Raw genomic sequence first — 14073 nt, 5'->3', positions numbered from 1 at the left:
AACCTCGTTACATCGGTTTGTTTGAGGTTTGTCTTCTTTCCCTTTCGTTTCTGTGTTTATTTTCCGCTGCGCTAACACGTTTTGTAGAAACGCGACGATTTGGGGTCGGCTATTCACACCCCCCTCTCTAGCCTCCATACGAAGGATCCTAACATGAAGAACATGAAGAACATGAAGAAGATGGAGAAGGAGAAGGAGAGATAGGACAGGGGAGGAGAAGAGCGAAAGAGGAAGTTAGCGACGGGAGGAGAGATGGGAGAGGAATGAAGAACACGAAGGAGAAGGAGAAATACGGCAAAGGAGGAAAAAGAGAAAGAGGAAGCCAGCTAGCTAGTGAGATCTTCTTCCTTTTTTTTTGCTGACGTGGACTTGACCACGCACGCTGCCACATCAGTCACCGAGGGAAATTCGCTGCCCATATATCATTTCTCATATATATATATATATATATATATATATATAATTCTAGATAAATTGTTCAAAATTTTGAAAAAATCATGGTTTACAAAAGCCTATTAAGAATTATGTAGAAATACAACTCAGCATTGTTGGTGCAATCTTCCTCGGATTAAGGTTGACTAATTTGACTATGCTCAAATGGATTCGGGCTTGAGTTTCGATGTTTGATAATATGTGAGATAGAAGTCAAGTAGATCATAGGTAACCGGATACTTAATTAGGAAAGTTCTAACTTATGGTTAGGTAAGGTAAAGTCCTAACTCAAGGGTTAGGTAAGAGAAAGTTCAACAGAAAGGTTGGTAAGAGAAAAATCTAAGTAGAACAAGAAGAACTGAATACTTGGTATGAAAGTCCTAACTTGAGGATTAGGGAAGGAAAGTCCAAGTAGATCAAAGAGGATCTCACGTTCATAAAGAAAAGTCCTAACTACGGTTAAGCAAGGAAAAGTCTAACTAAGGTTAGGTAAGGTGGAAGTTTATTGAGTGACTATTCCTAACTAGAGGTTAGGCAAGAGAAAAATCTAAGTGGGTTAAGGAGGACCACACTTGATGATTGAAAGTCCAACGAAAAGTTGGCATGAGATGAAAAGTCCAAGTGGGTCAAGGGTTAACCGAACACTTGGTGAGAAAGCCCCGACAGGTTAAGGTTGACTGGATGTTAGGCAACAAGAAATTCCAACAGGTCAAGGTTGACAGGATTTTGGGCAAGGGAACCCTAGACTCCGATAAGGGAGTTAGGGTTGAGAAATCAATTAGGGTAATCGACCAATCAATTGGGTTGATTGCCCAATCGATTGGAAGTCATTCGTGCAAACACAGAATGGTGTTGAATCAACTTCATCCCTTTCCAATTGATTGGGGCAATTAATTGGAGTGTGATTTTCATGAAGTATAGTAATTTTCTGTGTTGAATCGATTGGGAAGGTGCCCAATCAATTGAGGATTGTTTGCGAAGAGGATAAATTGATTGGGAGCTTGCCCAATCTATTGGTAAAAGTTCACGAGAGAATAGTAGGATTCTGAATCGATTGGTCAATTGATTAGAAGCTTCCGAATCAATTGGTATGACTCACCGATTGATTCGATATTTGAAAAAGAGTCATTCTGCAAGTTTGAACAGGCAGATCCTACATGGAAACAATTTGGAATAAGCCCAATCGATTCGGAGGCATCGAAGAACCCTAGAAAAGAGTTTTCGTGGGCATTTGAAGGGCATCAGTTCATGCCAATTCTTGAGCCTTGGGCAACAAGTGTTGTTGCACTTTTCAAATTTCAAGAGGCTAACCAAAGCAAGAAAAGAGTGAGTAAAACAAAGTTCATTGTTGTAATCATTTTCGATTTCTTGTGTAAACTAGTTTGTGATTTCTTATTGTATTCTTGTATTTGAGCTTGTGGGTGGGTTCTCTATCTCCGAATTGTTTCTAAGAAGGAGTGTGTTCATAGTAAAACAGTATGCTCTATTGAAACTAATAGATAAAGAAAAGAAATAGAATAGAGAATTAATTCTTTGATATGTTATTTACTAAAGTCAATAAGTTTGTTTATACAAGTTATCCAAACAATAATAGAATGATTAAATATGTCATATAATTATAAACATAGTAATGAATATAATAGATTTAAGTATTATTTTTGCTATTTGATTCATGTTGGTTTGATTTTGATTGTAATGTCAAATATAATAAATCTTAATTGATTAAAATCAATTTGAGATTATTTTTCATTATTGTCATTACCTCCCGACAAACTCAATGGAAATACCTGAACATTGAGTTTGAATGCTAACTTAATGAAATGTTGTCTAAATAATGACTTGATAAATGTATCAGCAATTTGATCTTCAGTAGAGATGTAAGAAACTAAAAGTTGTTAAGTCATCACACACTCACAAACAAAATGAAAATCAATCTCTACATGCTTGGTACGATCATGAAAAATAGGATTTGTCGCAAGATAAGTTGCTTTAATATTATCACACCAGATTTTGAGCATAGAAGTTGGGGAAAAGTGCAATTCCAAAAGAAGAGATTGTAGCCAAATAATTTCTGCCATCGTATTAGCTATAGCTTTATATTCAACTTCAGTACTTAAGCGAGAGACTGTAGGTTGCTTCTTTGAAAGTCGGGAAATAAGATTTCATCCAAGAAATATGACATATCTATTAATAGAACGTCTATGTTTGGGAGATACAGCCTAATCTACATTACTATAGACAATCAACTCTCATGAGGACTGACGATATAAAAGAAAACCATGTACACTGGTACCTTTGAGATATCGAAGAATTCTCTTAACACCTTCCCAATGGTGTTCAGTAGGAGCATGTATAGATTGACAGACACGATTCACAACAAAGTAATATCGATTCACAACATATCATAAAGAGTTTCAAGTGACACTTGATCCATGTGAGTCGTCACACTAGAAACAAAGTTATCATATTGAGAACCTAAACCTACAAGAACATGCATTAATAGTTCTAGATTAGAGACTAGATATCCAATTGCAGCTAGGTTGTTGACAATAGTCTTGACTGATTCCATATAGTCATTGATAGAGGCATCTCCTCGTTGCATAGATTGTAATTATAGATGAAGTTGGAGAACCCGTGATTGAGAGTGAGATGTAAAAGAATGATCAAGAGCTTTCCAAACCTGACGAGAGGTGTTGAGACCAATGAGTATAGAATGTATATGCTCAGTAAATGATGAGATATACCAAGTCAAGACTAATTGATCATTCTTAAACCAAATAGCATAGGTTGAATCATCTTTTCGAGGTGGGGATGAATTACCATCAACATGACTAAGTAAGTCATGAACACAAAGAAACGGAAGAAATTACAATTTTCATAGTAAATAATTATCACGGTCAAATTTAACGAAAAAAGAAGAAACCATGATATGAAAAGGGAAAGAGGTATTTTGTGACAACGTAGGGATCTCAGTAAAATCTAAAGAAGACATTTTATCCTTTTTTTATTTTTTTCCTTGCTTTTTTCATTTTTTTTCTTTCTTTTTCTTTCTATTTTTTCATAGAACGAGAAACTAAAACGAATAGGAGACCAAAACGAATAAACAATAACCCTGCCTTTCTATAATTGACATTGCCGAAGTTACTGCCATTGACGAAAAGAGTTGTTAATGAAAGGAAAAGAAAAGTTCTTGTTGCCAAAGCTGCTGTTGTCGTCATCAAAGTTGTCAAGTTTGAGGCACTGTAGAAGATGATATCAAACCAGTATATAGAAACTCCTATAGCTGTTGTAAGAAAAATTAGGAGGAAGAGAAGATGACTCTAATACCATGTTGAAACTAATAGATAAAAAAAAATAGAATAGAGAATTAATTCTTTGATCTGTTATTTATTAGAGTCAATAGACTTATTTATACAAGTTGTCCAAATAATAATAAAAAGATTAAATATGACATACAATTATAAACATATAATAGATTTGGATGTATTATTTTTTTCATTAATTCATGTCAATTTTGATTTTGCTTGTGATGTCAAATATAATAAATCTCAATTGATTAAAATTAATTCAAGATTATTTTTCATTATTGATATTATGCACCATGTGGATCCTTAGATTAGTTATCTCAAGGAGGTGGAGACTAAGTAAATCAGAGGTCTTAGTATTGTGGAGTCTTCGCTTCGAATATCTGCTGTACACTTCGAATATCCGCTATAAATCATCATCGAAAAAGTGAACAAAATTATTCACCCTCCCCCCCCCCCCCCCGGCTCTCTATATGTCCTAACAAACATGGTTTAAAGTGTAGATTATTATGTGCGAATTGTTTACCTCGCGTCGAAGAGAAGATTGCTCATGCCATAATGTTAGACTTGAACTACAAAGAGGAGGCCGACGACAAGGACACTGGAGAGGGTCAACAATTGGCGGCAAGGAGCAGTTGGCGGTTGGTAAAGAAGACCAGCATAGTCAAAGGTCACCGAAGAGGATTCTGCTAGAGACGAGCACGCTAGAGAGGATTCAACCAAAGATGAGTACCACGAACATGAGCACTTTTTTGTTGGATTCGACCAAAGCCTAAGCAAGCTAGAGAGAGTTTTGAGAAGGTCGAAGAAGTGGCTGAGGCTACAGGACATGAGGCTAAGGAGGGAACCGCCGAGGACACACGAAGGGACTTGCCAGAGAACTCATGGAGGATAGGCCGGAGAGGACCATTGGAGACTAGTACACCGAAGATGCCGCGGATGGTCGTCGGACAAGATTGTCATAGAGAGAGAGAGAGAGAGAGAGAGAGAGAGGAGATCGCATGGAAAGAAGGACTGAGCAAGAAGCTCTAATTTTGCCTGGAATTAGTGACAAGATTATATTTTGTCGCTATTTCTGCCACTAAATAGAGAAAAAAATATAATTCAATTGGTAAAACAGGGGAAAAAATATTAATTATGTTGCATAACTTAGCAATGGAATATTATTTCCATTGTTGAAATAATATTTTAATCATTAATTGATAGGATCGAGTAGCGCGATAGAGGGGGGTGAATATCGCTTTTTTTTTAAAACTATTCTTTTCTTTTTAAGTCAGAATCGTGCAGCGGAAAATAAGAAAGGAGACACAATCGTTTACTTCGTTCGGAGCCTAGGTCGACTCCTACTCGAAGGCCCGCAATCCTTGATCGCACCGATGGGCAAATCACTATAGCTCTTCTTTCCGAGATCCTCGGAAAGAAGCAGATCGTACAAATGAGCAAGATAGTAACAACCCTACTATCTTGCTTAAGTGAATTACAATGCAAGCTTATATAAAAATATACCGACAAGTAAATGCAGTTGTAGCTTTGGTCGGCACTTCCGGATAGTGTGGCTTGCTGAGTTGATGAAGGCTTGTAGCATGATTTGCTTGCAGAACAGAACTTGAGTCGATCAGAGAAGAGTTGCTGAGCCTCAAACCTCGAGCTCCTTTTATAAGTGTCATTGTTGTTCGGTCGACCGATCCCTCTGTTCGGTCAACTGAACCCGCTCCCTTCCTTCCTGGCTGGAGTCTGACGTTGGCTCGATCTTTTACATTAATTGATCTTTAATGGTTCGGTCGACCGATAACCTTGTTCGGTCGACCGAACGGTGAATTTCCCTTCTCGCCGAGATTCGCACTTAATGCTCCATTAATGTTTTTATTGGTTCGGTCAACCGAACCTCATTTTCGGTCGACCGATCATGTTGTGATGCCATATTTGCGATCCTGATCTGCTTTGCCATTTTTGCCTGTTCGGTTGACCGAATCTTTTTTCGGTCGACAGATAAAAAGCCTTTTTCGGTCGACTGAACCTCCTGTTCAGTCGACTGAACCCTTGGTAAATTGAAGGTTTCTGAGTGCTGGTCGCGTGGCCGCTGACAGAGCCTGATTCTGAGTTCTGAGTCAAAAGTTATGACCATTTGAAGTCCAAGAGGTCATATGATTCTGCAACACAAAATTAGTTCCATATAACAAGAATATTCCTGCAAAACAAAGTTAGCACAGTTATAATAGTAATATGCATGAGTATAACAGTTAGGACTGTCTTGATCTCAATTTGGAAACCTTCCCGGTTTCTTCAGTTGGATCAGCGACCTTAGGTTGTTCCCTTCAGGAACCCGACCTCACTGTCGCTCCTCCAGTTATTTACCTCAACCTACCTGTCAAACGTTAGGTCCTCCAGACCTGTTTGGACTTTACTGTCTGGCCATGACTAGGGCTTTCCTGATTGAGTAAATAGCCTACACACTTAGCTAAATCATCAGATCATAACAAGACTTAACTTGAACATTTGACAACATCAAAACTCAGGTTTGATTCTGGTGCACTTTGCACCAACAATCTCCCCCTTTTTGATGTTTGGAAACCAAGGTTCACAGTTAAGTTTAAAATATGCAGAGTTAAGTAAACAAACATTTAACTCTCCCCCTGAGTTCAATAACTCTCTCTAAATTTACAATCTCTCCCCCTTTGACACACATCAAAAATAGGGGTAATACCAAATAACATGTTGAAGTAGTTTAAGAGAAAAACTAAGTTTGAGTTAGAAAACTCATTTGAAAATTTTTGAAATCAAGGTTCTCTAAGTATAAGTTAGAAGTTATTCGATTGAAAATAATAGTAATATAAGGTTTTTTTTTATAAAAATCCATAAAATATCTAAGCTTTGACTTATTAAGTTAAAACTATTTGAACATGTATTTTTGAAAAATTATCTAAGAAAAACTTTGGAAGTTAGAAAATTTTTAAGATAAAATAGTGAACTAAGTTTTTAAAGTAGTCTTTAGATTTTTTTTTTTTTAAAAATCTAAGTCAAATTTTTAATAAGAAACTTTGAAACAAAAAATATTTTTAATCAAGAACATTTATAATTTTTTAGGAAAATAAGTATATAATTTTTGAAATATTTTGGAAAGAGAATTTTGAAATATATTTTAAAATCCATAAGTCTAAAAGAAATAAGTTTTGAAAATATGAATTATGAAAAATTCTAGGAAAGATAGGTTTTGAAATGATGTTGATGCTCCCCCTTAATTAAATAATCTAAAGACCAAGCGAGATATGAAAAATATATGTTAGACCAACGTTTTGGAGTAATTTAGATAATTATTTAAGTTAAACTTAATTAAGGTTTGTTTTGAATTGATTAAGATTAATTAATTTAGGATTAAATTTAAATTAATAAAACACTGTGATTAGTTTAAGTTGTTAATCAATTTTAGATTAATTAAAACAACTTAATAATTAATTGATTAAAATGAATTAATGTTGATTTTAAATTAGATTAGATTTAGATTATTTAAACGTGAATTAATTTACGTATTAAATTAGAGAATTTATAAATTAATTGATTAAGTTGAGAATTAAATATCGATTAATTTCAATTTTGTGTTAATTAGATTTGTAAAGTTAATTTAAATAACTTAAAATTAATTAATGATTTAATTAATTATTTGTGTTAAGTTTTATTTTTTAAAAAATTCATTAAGTTTTAAAAAAGTTTTAAAAAAAAATTAATTAAGTTTTTAAGAAATTTAATTAAGTTTAAAATAATTTTAATTAAGTTTTAAAATAATTTAATTAAGTTTTTAATTAAGTTTTAATTAAGATTTTAAAAAAAATTAATTAAGTTTTTAATTAAGTTTAAAATAATTTTAATTAAGATTAAAATTATTTTAAATTAAGTTTTAAAATAATTTTTATTAAGTTTTTAATAAAGTTTTTAAAAAGTTTTAATTAAGTTTTACAATAATTTTAATTAATTTTAAGTTTTAAAATCATTTTAATTATGTTTTAAAATAATTTTAATTAATTTTAATAAGTTTTTAAAAGTTTAAAATAATTTTTAATAAGTTTTAAAATAATTTTTAATAAATTTTAATAAGTTTTAAAAAGTTTAAAATAATTTTTTTAATAAGTTTTAAAATAATTTTTTAATAATGTTTAATAAATTTTAATAAGTTTTAAAAAGTTTAAAATAATTTTTTAATAAGTTTTAAAATAATTTTTTAATAAATTTTAATAAGTTTTAAAAAGTTTAAAATAATTTTTTAATAAGTTTTAAAATAAATTTTAATAAATTTTAATAATTTTTAAAATTTTCAAAATAATTTTTTAATAAGTTTTAAAATAATTTTTAATAAATTTTAATAAGTTTTAAAAAGTTTAAAATAATTTTTTAATAAGTTTTAAAATAATTTTTAATAAATTTTAATAAGTTTTAATAAGTTTTAAAAATTTAAAATAATTTTTTAATAAGTTTTAAAATAATTTTTAATAAGTTTTAATAAGTTTTAAAAAGTTTAAAATAATTTTTTAATAAGTTTTAAAATAATTTTTAATAAGTTTTAATAAGTTTGAATTAGGTTTTGATAATGAATTTAAGTTTGAATTAGGTTTGATAATTAATTTTGAATTTAAGTTTGAATTTAAGTTTGAATTAGGTTTGGTAATTAATTATGAATTTAAGTTTGAATTAGGGTTTGATAATTAATTATGAATTTAAGTTTGAATTAGGGTTTGATAATGAATTTTGAATTTAAGTTTGAATTAGGTTTAGTAATTAATTATGAATTTAAGTTTGAATTAAGTTTGATAATTAATTATGAATTTAAGTTTGAATTAAGTTTGATAATTAATTATTTGAGAAAGGTTATTGAACCCATGTTAGATTCAAACTTAGCTTTGGGTTAATCAAGCAGGCGTCCTAAGGATAAGCTTTCAGTTCAGTGGCGAGACATACGGCCTACTTGGATATCATTAAACCACTTGCTGAAGGCTTTCCAAACTGTTCCCACCCAAAAAACTTAATACTAAATTTTGGTCTAACTAGCCCATGTTTGACTGGGGTAGCTTCGATCAGATCCACTAAGTCTAGTGCACCAGGTAGAATTCCATATTCAGCCTAGACATGCCTTCGACAAAGCTTCCTTGACGTACTATCATCCCAATCCATTCCGATGCTATGTTATAGGGTTTGGTAAACATTTTTCATCTAACCGTTCTAAGCAGAAATAAACCTAGTCCTAAGTATTGAGTTTGGTTAATCAAGTTGGTTGTATTATTTTTCTACTTGCTCCCCCTGAGTCAAAGCTTAGATAAGGTCTATCTAAGTAATAGATTTGACTCTTAGGGACCAAGTATAGATTTGGTTCAATTTGTTTGATTAAAAATTTTGTTTGGACCCATGCTTGGACTTGACTTCTAACTTTTTGACTAATTAAAGACAAATATGATTTGTTTGTTTGTTTAGGGTTGTAGCCAAGTCCTGATTTGTTGTACACGGCTCGTTGCGACCCAAGTACCATATTTAGACACTTGGATCCCAGATCGAACTTTTCCAACATTTCCTTGAGTTGCTCGACTTGTCTTTTCAAGTTGAAATTTTCTTCCTCAAGTTTTGTAACTTGAGTCGAAGTTCCAACTTGAACTTGATTAGTCGAGTTACTCAAGTTAACTTGTTCCTTAAGGTGGTCTATTTCCTTAAGTAGCAAGTTATTTTGTTTTTCAGATTTTGTTAATTTATTAAACAAGCATTTAATTACTTTCAACATTTCAAACTTCGAATTAAAAGTTACCTTATCGTGTCCTTTTGAAACTGATGCAAATTCATGGCTTATCTCAGACTCGTCGTCAGACTCTAACTCATACTCATCTTCAGACTCGGATTCGGACTCTTCAGTCTTTGCCATAAATGCTATATGACACAAGTGCTTTGGTTCTGGTTTTGTTCGGGGCTTAGCTTCCTTGTTTAGCCCTGCATACAAAGCTAACCCTTTCTTGGCTTGACTCAAGTTAGTCTGCTCATGTAATGTTAATTCACAAAATAGTTCGTCTAATTTAATAATGGAAAGATCCTTCGCAACTTTATAGACATCTATAATAGATGCCCATAAGGAGTTTCGAGGGAATGAATTAAGCGTATACCTGATGATATCACGATTCTCAAGTTGATGGTCGATGATATGTAGTCCATTTAGGATGTCCTTAATCCTCATGTGTAGTTGGCTTGCCGACTCACCATCTAACATTTTAATATTTAGTAATGAATTTAATAAAAGATCACGCTTTATTACCTTTGTATCATTTGTCCCTTCATGTAGCTTAACTAACTTATCCCACAAATCTTTTGCATTGTCGAAGGGGTCGACTCGTTTTAATTCTTCTTTTGATAATCCATATTGTAAAGTGTTGAGTGCCTTTGAATCAATTTGTACTTTCTTCTTTATTTCTTTTGTCCATTCCTCTGGATTGTTGACTGGTGATGTGTAACCGCATTGGATAATGAGCCATTGATCAATCTCTGTTTTGAGAAAAACTTCCATCCTCTTTTTCCAGTATGGGAAATCGCTTCCATCAAATAGCGGAGGACGCACGGTCGAATATCCCTCGGATTGTGTCATTTTCTTGCACCAAAAATTGAGAAACAAAAAAGAATTTCCAAGACTCTTGTCTTGGGATTAGCAGTGCTTGAAAAATAAAAAATATTCTAAGAAAAAAAAATGATGAAAAGAAAAAGTTTTAAAAGATGCTTTGAAAAACGGTTAAGTAATTTCAAAGCTAACGAAGCTCTGATATCAATTGATAGGATCGAGTAGCGCGATAGAGGGGGGGGTGAATATCGCTTCTTTTTTAAAACTATTCTTTTCTTTTTAAGTCAGAATCGTGCAGCGGAAAATAAGAAAGGAGACACAATCGTTTACTTCGTTCGGAGTCTAGCTCGACTCCTACTCGAAGGCCCGCGATCCTTGATCGCACCGATAGGCAAATCACTATAGCTCTTCTTTCCGAGATCCTCGGAAAGAAGCAGATCGTACAAATGAGCAAGATAGTAACAACCCTACTATCTTGCTTAAGTGAATTACAATGCAAGCTTATATAAAAATATACCGACAAGTAAATGCAGTTGTAGCTTTGGTCGGCACTTCCGGATAGTGTGGCTTGCTGAGTTGATGAAGGCTTGTAGCACGATTTGCTTGCAGAACAGAACTTGAGTCGATCAGAGAAGAGTTGCTGAGCCTCAAACCTCGAGCTCCTTTTATAAGTGCCATTGTTGTTCGGTCGACCGATCTCTCTGTTCGGTCGACCGAACCCGCTCCCTTCCTTCCTGGCTGGAGTCTGACGTTGGCTCGATCTTTTACATTAACTGATCTTTAATGGTTCGGTCGACCGATAACATTGTTCGATCGACCAAACGGTGAATTTCCCTTCTCGCCGAGATTCGCACTTAATGCTCCATTAATGTTTTTATTGGTTCGGTCGATCGAACCTCATTTTCGGTCGACCGATCATGTTGTGATGCCATATTTGCGATCCTGATCTGCTTTGCTATTTTTGCCCGTTCGGTCGACTGAACCTTTTTTTGGTTGACTGATAAAAAGCCTTTTTCGGTCGACTGAACCCTTGGTAAATTGAAGGTTTCTGAGTGCTGGTTGCGTGGCCACTGACAGAGCCTGATTCTGAGTTCTGAGTCAAAAGTTATGACCATTTGAAGTCCAAGAGATCATATGATTCTACAACACAAAGTTAGTTCCATATAACAAGAATATTCCTGCAAAACAAAGTTAGCACAGTTATAATAGTAATATGCATGAGTATAACAGTTAGGACTGTCTTGATCTCAACTTGGAAACCTTCCCGGTTTCTTCAGTTGGATCAGCGACCTTAGGTTGTTCCCTTCAGGAACCCGACCTCACTATCGCTCCTCCAGTTATTTACCTCAACCTACCTGCCAAACGTTAGGTCCTCCAGACCTGTTTGGACTTTACTGTCTGGCCATGACTAGAGCTTTCCTGATTGAGTAAATAGCCTACACACTTAGCCAAATCATCAGATCATAACAAGACGTAACTTGAACCTTTGACAACATCAAAATTCAGGTTTGATTCTGGTGCACCTTGCACCAACATTAATTTGTGACGAAATTATATTTCTATTGCTAAAATCGGGAAAAAGTAAAAAAAAATGCTAATTAGTATTGGTGCAGTTTCAACTAACGGTCTAACTTAGATTTTGATAAATGACAAGTGAGTTAAGTTAGATATTTTTGTGATCTAATTGCTTTACCAAGTGTGCAAGAGATGATGGGTCTTGAGGACCTGACACCATGCTGAAATTTAGCTAGGTCCATGGGACTTGATAGTTGGTGCGAAACCCAGATAGGTCAAAGGGCCAACCTGATATCTGGCAGGAAGTCCCATTAAATCCATGGGGTCTGACGCTGGAGAAGTCCAATTGGGTTTGCGGACCTGACAACTGGCATGAAAACTTGATGGCCCAAGAGGTTAGTTGATAGACTGCAAATTGGTAAGTGAAGATAAGTCATTGGAGGAGAGTAACTAAGTGAGGGCACACCCAAGTTGAGGGGACAATAGGCGTTGGTCCAGCTTAGATCTATTTGGGAAACCTAAGTTGCAACCTTAACTAGATCCTGGTTTCAAAGAGATAGAATCTAATTACTACTCATGTTTATTGTGCTAACTCTGTGTTTACAGGTTATTATTTATTTTGAACTAACTGTTAGTATCCCGTGGTTGTTCTGATGTGGTCAACTAAGTTCAGTGAGGTCCTGTTGTCTAAGTGTGCAGGAGTTTAGGAACACAAAAAGGTGAGCGGAAGACGCAACTAGTGAGAAGGATGTCACAGGAAAGGAGTTGACGGGCTTGGTGCATATATCCAAAGGACAAAATACTGCGAAAGAGTACACCGACAGACGAGAAGGGCGCGCGCGGCGGTTCAAGGGACGAGAAGCCGCGCGAGGAAAGCAGCTCAAGGAGAAGGTTGGAGTTGGTTCGGGTGAACTCAACTCCGGTTAGTTAGAGAATCACCTATGCGAAGCAATCGACTATTAAGCTAAGTTGCCCTGTGGAAGGTGCCTTCCATGGATTGGAAGGCGCCTTCAATGGCTCTTGGAAGACGCCTTCCATGGATTGGAAGACGCCTTCAATGAACAGTACGAAGACATCTTCCATCCTTAGAAGGCGCCTTCAGATAGTCGTTAGCTGCGGATAGAGTTTTATCCACAACGAATAAAACTTATCCGATGAAGGCATCTTGGACCTCTTGGAGGCGCCTTTAAACTACAGATAGAGTTTTTCAGGGGTTATAAAAAGACCCCTATATCTAGGAAATAATCATCAACTTCTGTATTAATTTCCTAGTAACTTTCTAAGCATTCAACGAGTGTAAGATGCTTCTCAATTTTCAACGAAGGAGATTTTTTTTGTGCTTTTATTTGCCTTGGATTAACAACCACCTAGGTTTTAACCAAATAACTCTTTTTGCCTCTTTCCTTTAAGTTGTTAATTCATTTTGTAGTTGTTTAATTAACGTGTTATAATTGTGTGATTACTACTAATCTGAGTTGAGAGATCGGGAAAGGTTTATTTTTATTATATAAGAAATTCATCTCCCTCTTGTTGGCCCCGCTGCACTAACACTAACATGGACTTACACGATCGATTGGCACAATTCACCTTAGAAAAATAGTTCTAAAGGCACCTCAGACCAACCTAAAGGCGCCCTCGCGCGTGGGCTGAAGGTGCCTTGGATCTGATGAAAGGCGCCCTCTAGTGTGGGCTGAAGGTGCCTTAGAGCTGATGGAAGGCACCCTAAAGAGGATTAGAATGTTGCTTCATCATGGATGAGAAGTGATCTTCTGGGGATAAAGCTTCAAGGTTAAAGGTGCCTCCATGTGCATTGGAGGCACCTCCAACAACCTTTAAGAGGGATGTTCGAGCAGCATTCCAGAGACGACTTGATGTCGAGCTTCTATGATTCTTTTGCTGCCTCGATTACGATTCGTTGCTACTGCACTGCTACTTAATGATATCCGACCGTTGCTAGCAGACCAACATCAACACACGAGCCTATTCAGATTCCTATCTACTAAAATGTTGGTAACAATCTTAATTTACTGTTTACCTTTCATATCGGCAAAAAGGAAGTGTACGTTGTTACACTGTCCTATTTTCTACTTGTACCCGATCCCCTCTTCTAACAATTCCAGAATAGGTATTTAGTGGATTATCTATCGATAGGTCTGCGGGACTTGAGTTTGGAGTAGGAGTAGTTGAGAGCTTCGAACCAAGTAAAACTGACTTCTTTGTATGTTATTTTTTATTTAATCTTTC

The sequence above is a fragment of the Zingiber officinale genome, chromosome 1A (assembly GCF_018446385.1).
Source record: "Zingiber officinale cultivar Zhangliang chromosome 1A, Zo_v1.1, whole genome shotgun sequence".
Classification (NCBI taxonomy): Eukaryota; Viridiplantae; Streptophyta; class Magnoliopsida; order Zingiberales; family Zingiberaceae; genus Zingiber; species Zingiber officinale.
This window is presented reverse-complemented; position numbering follows the sequence as displayed.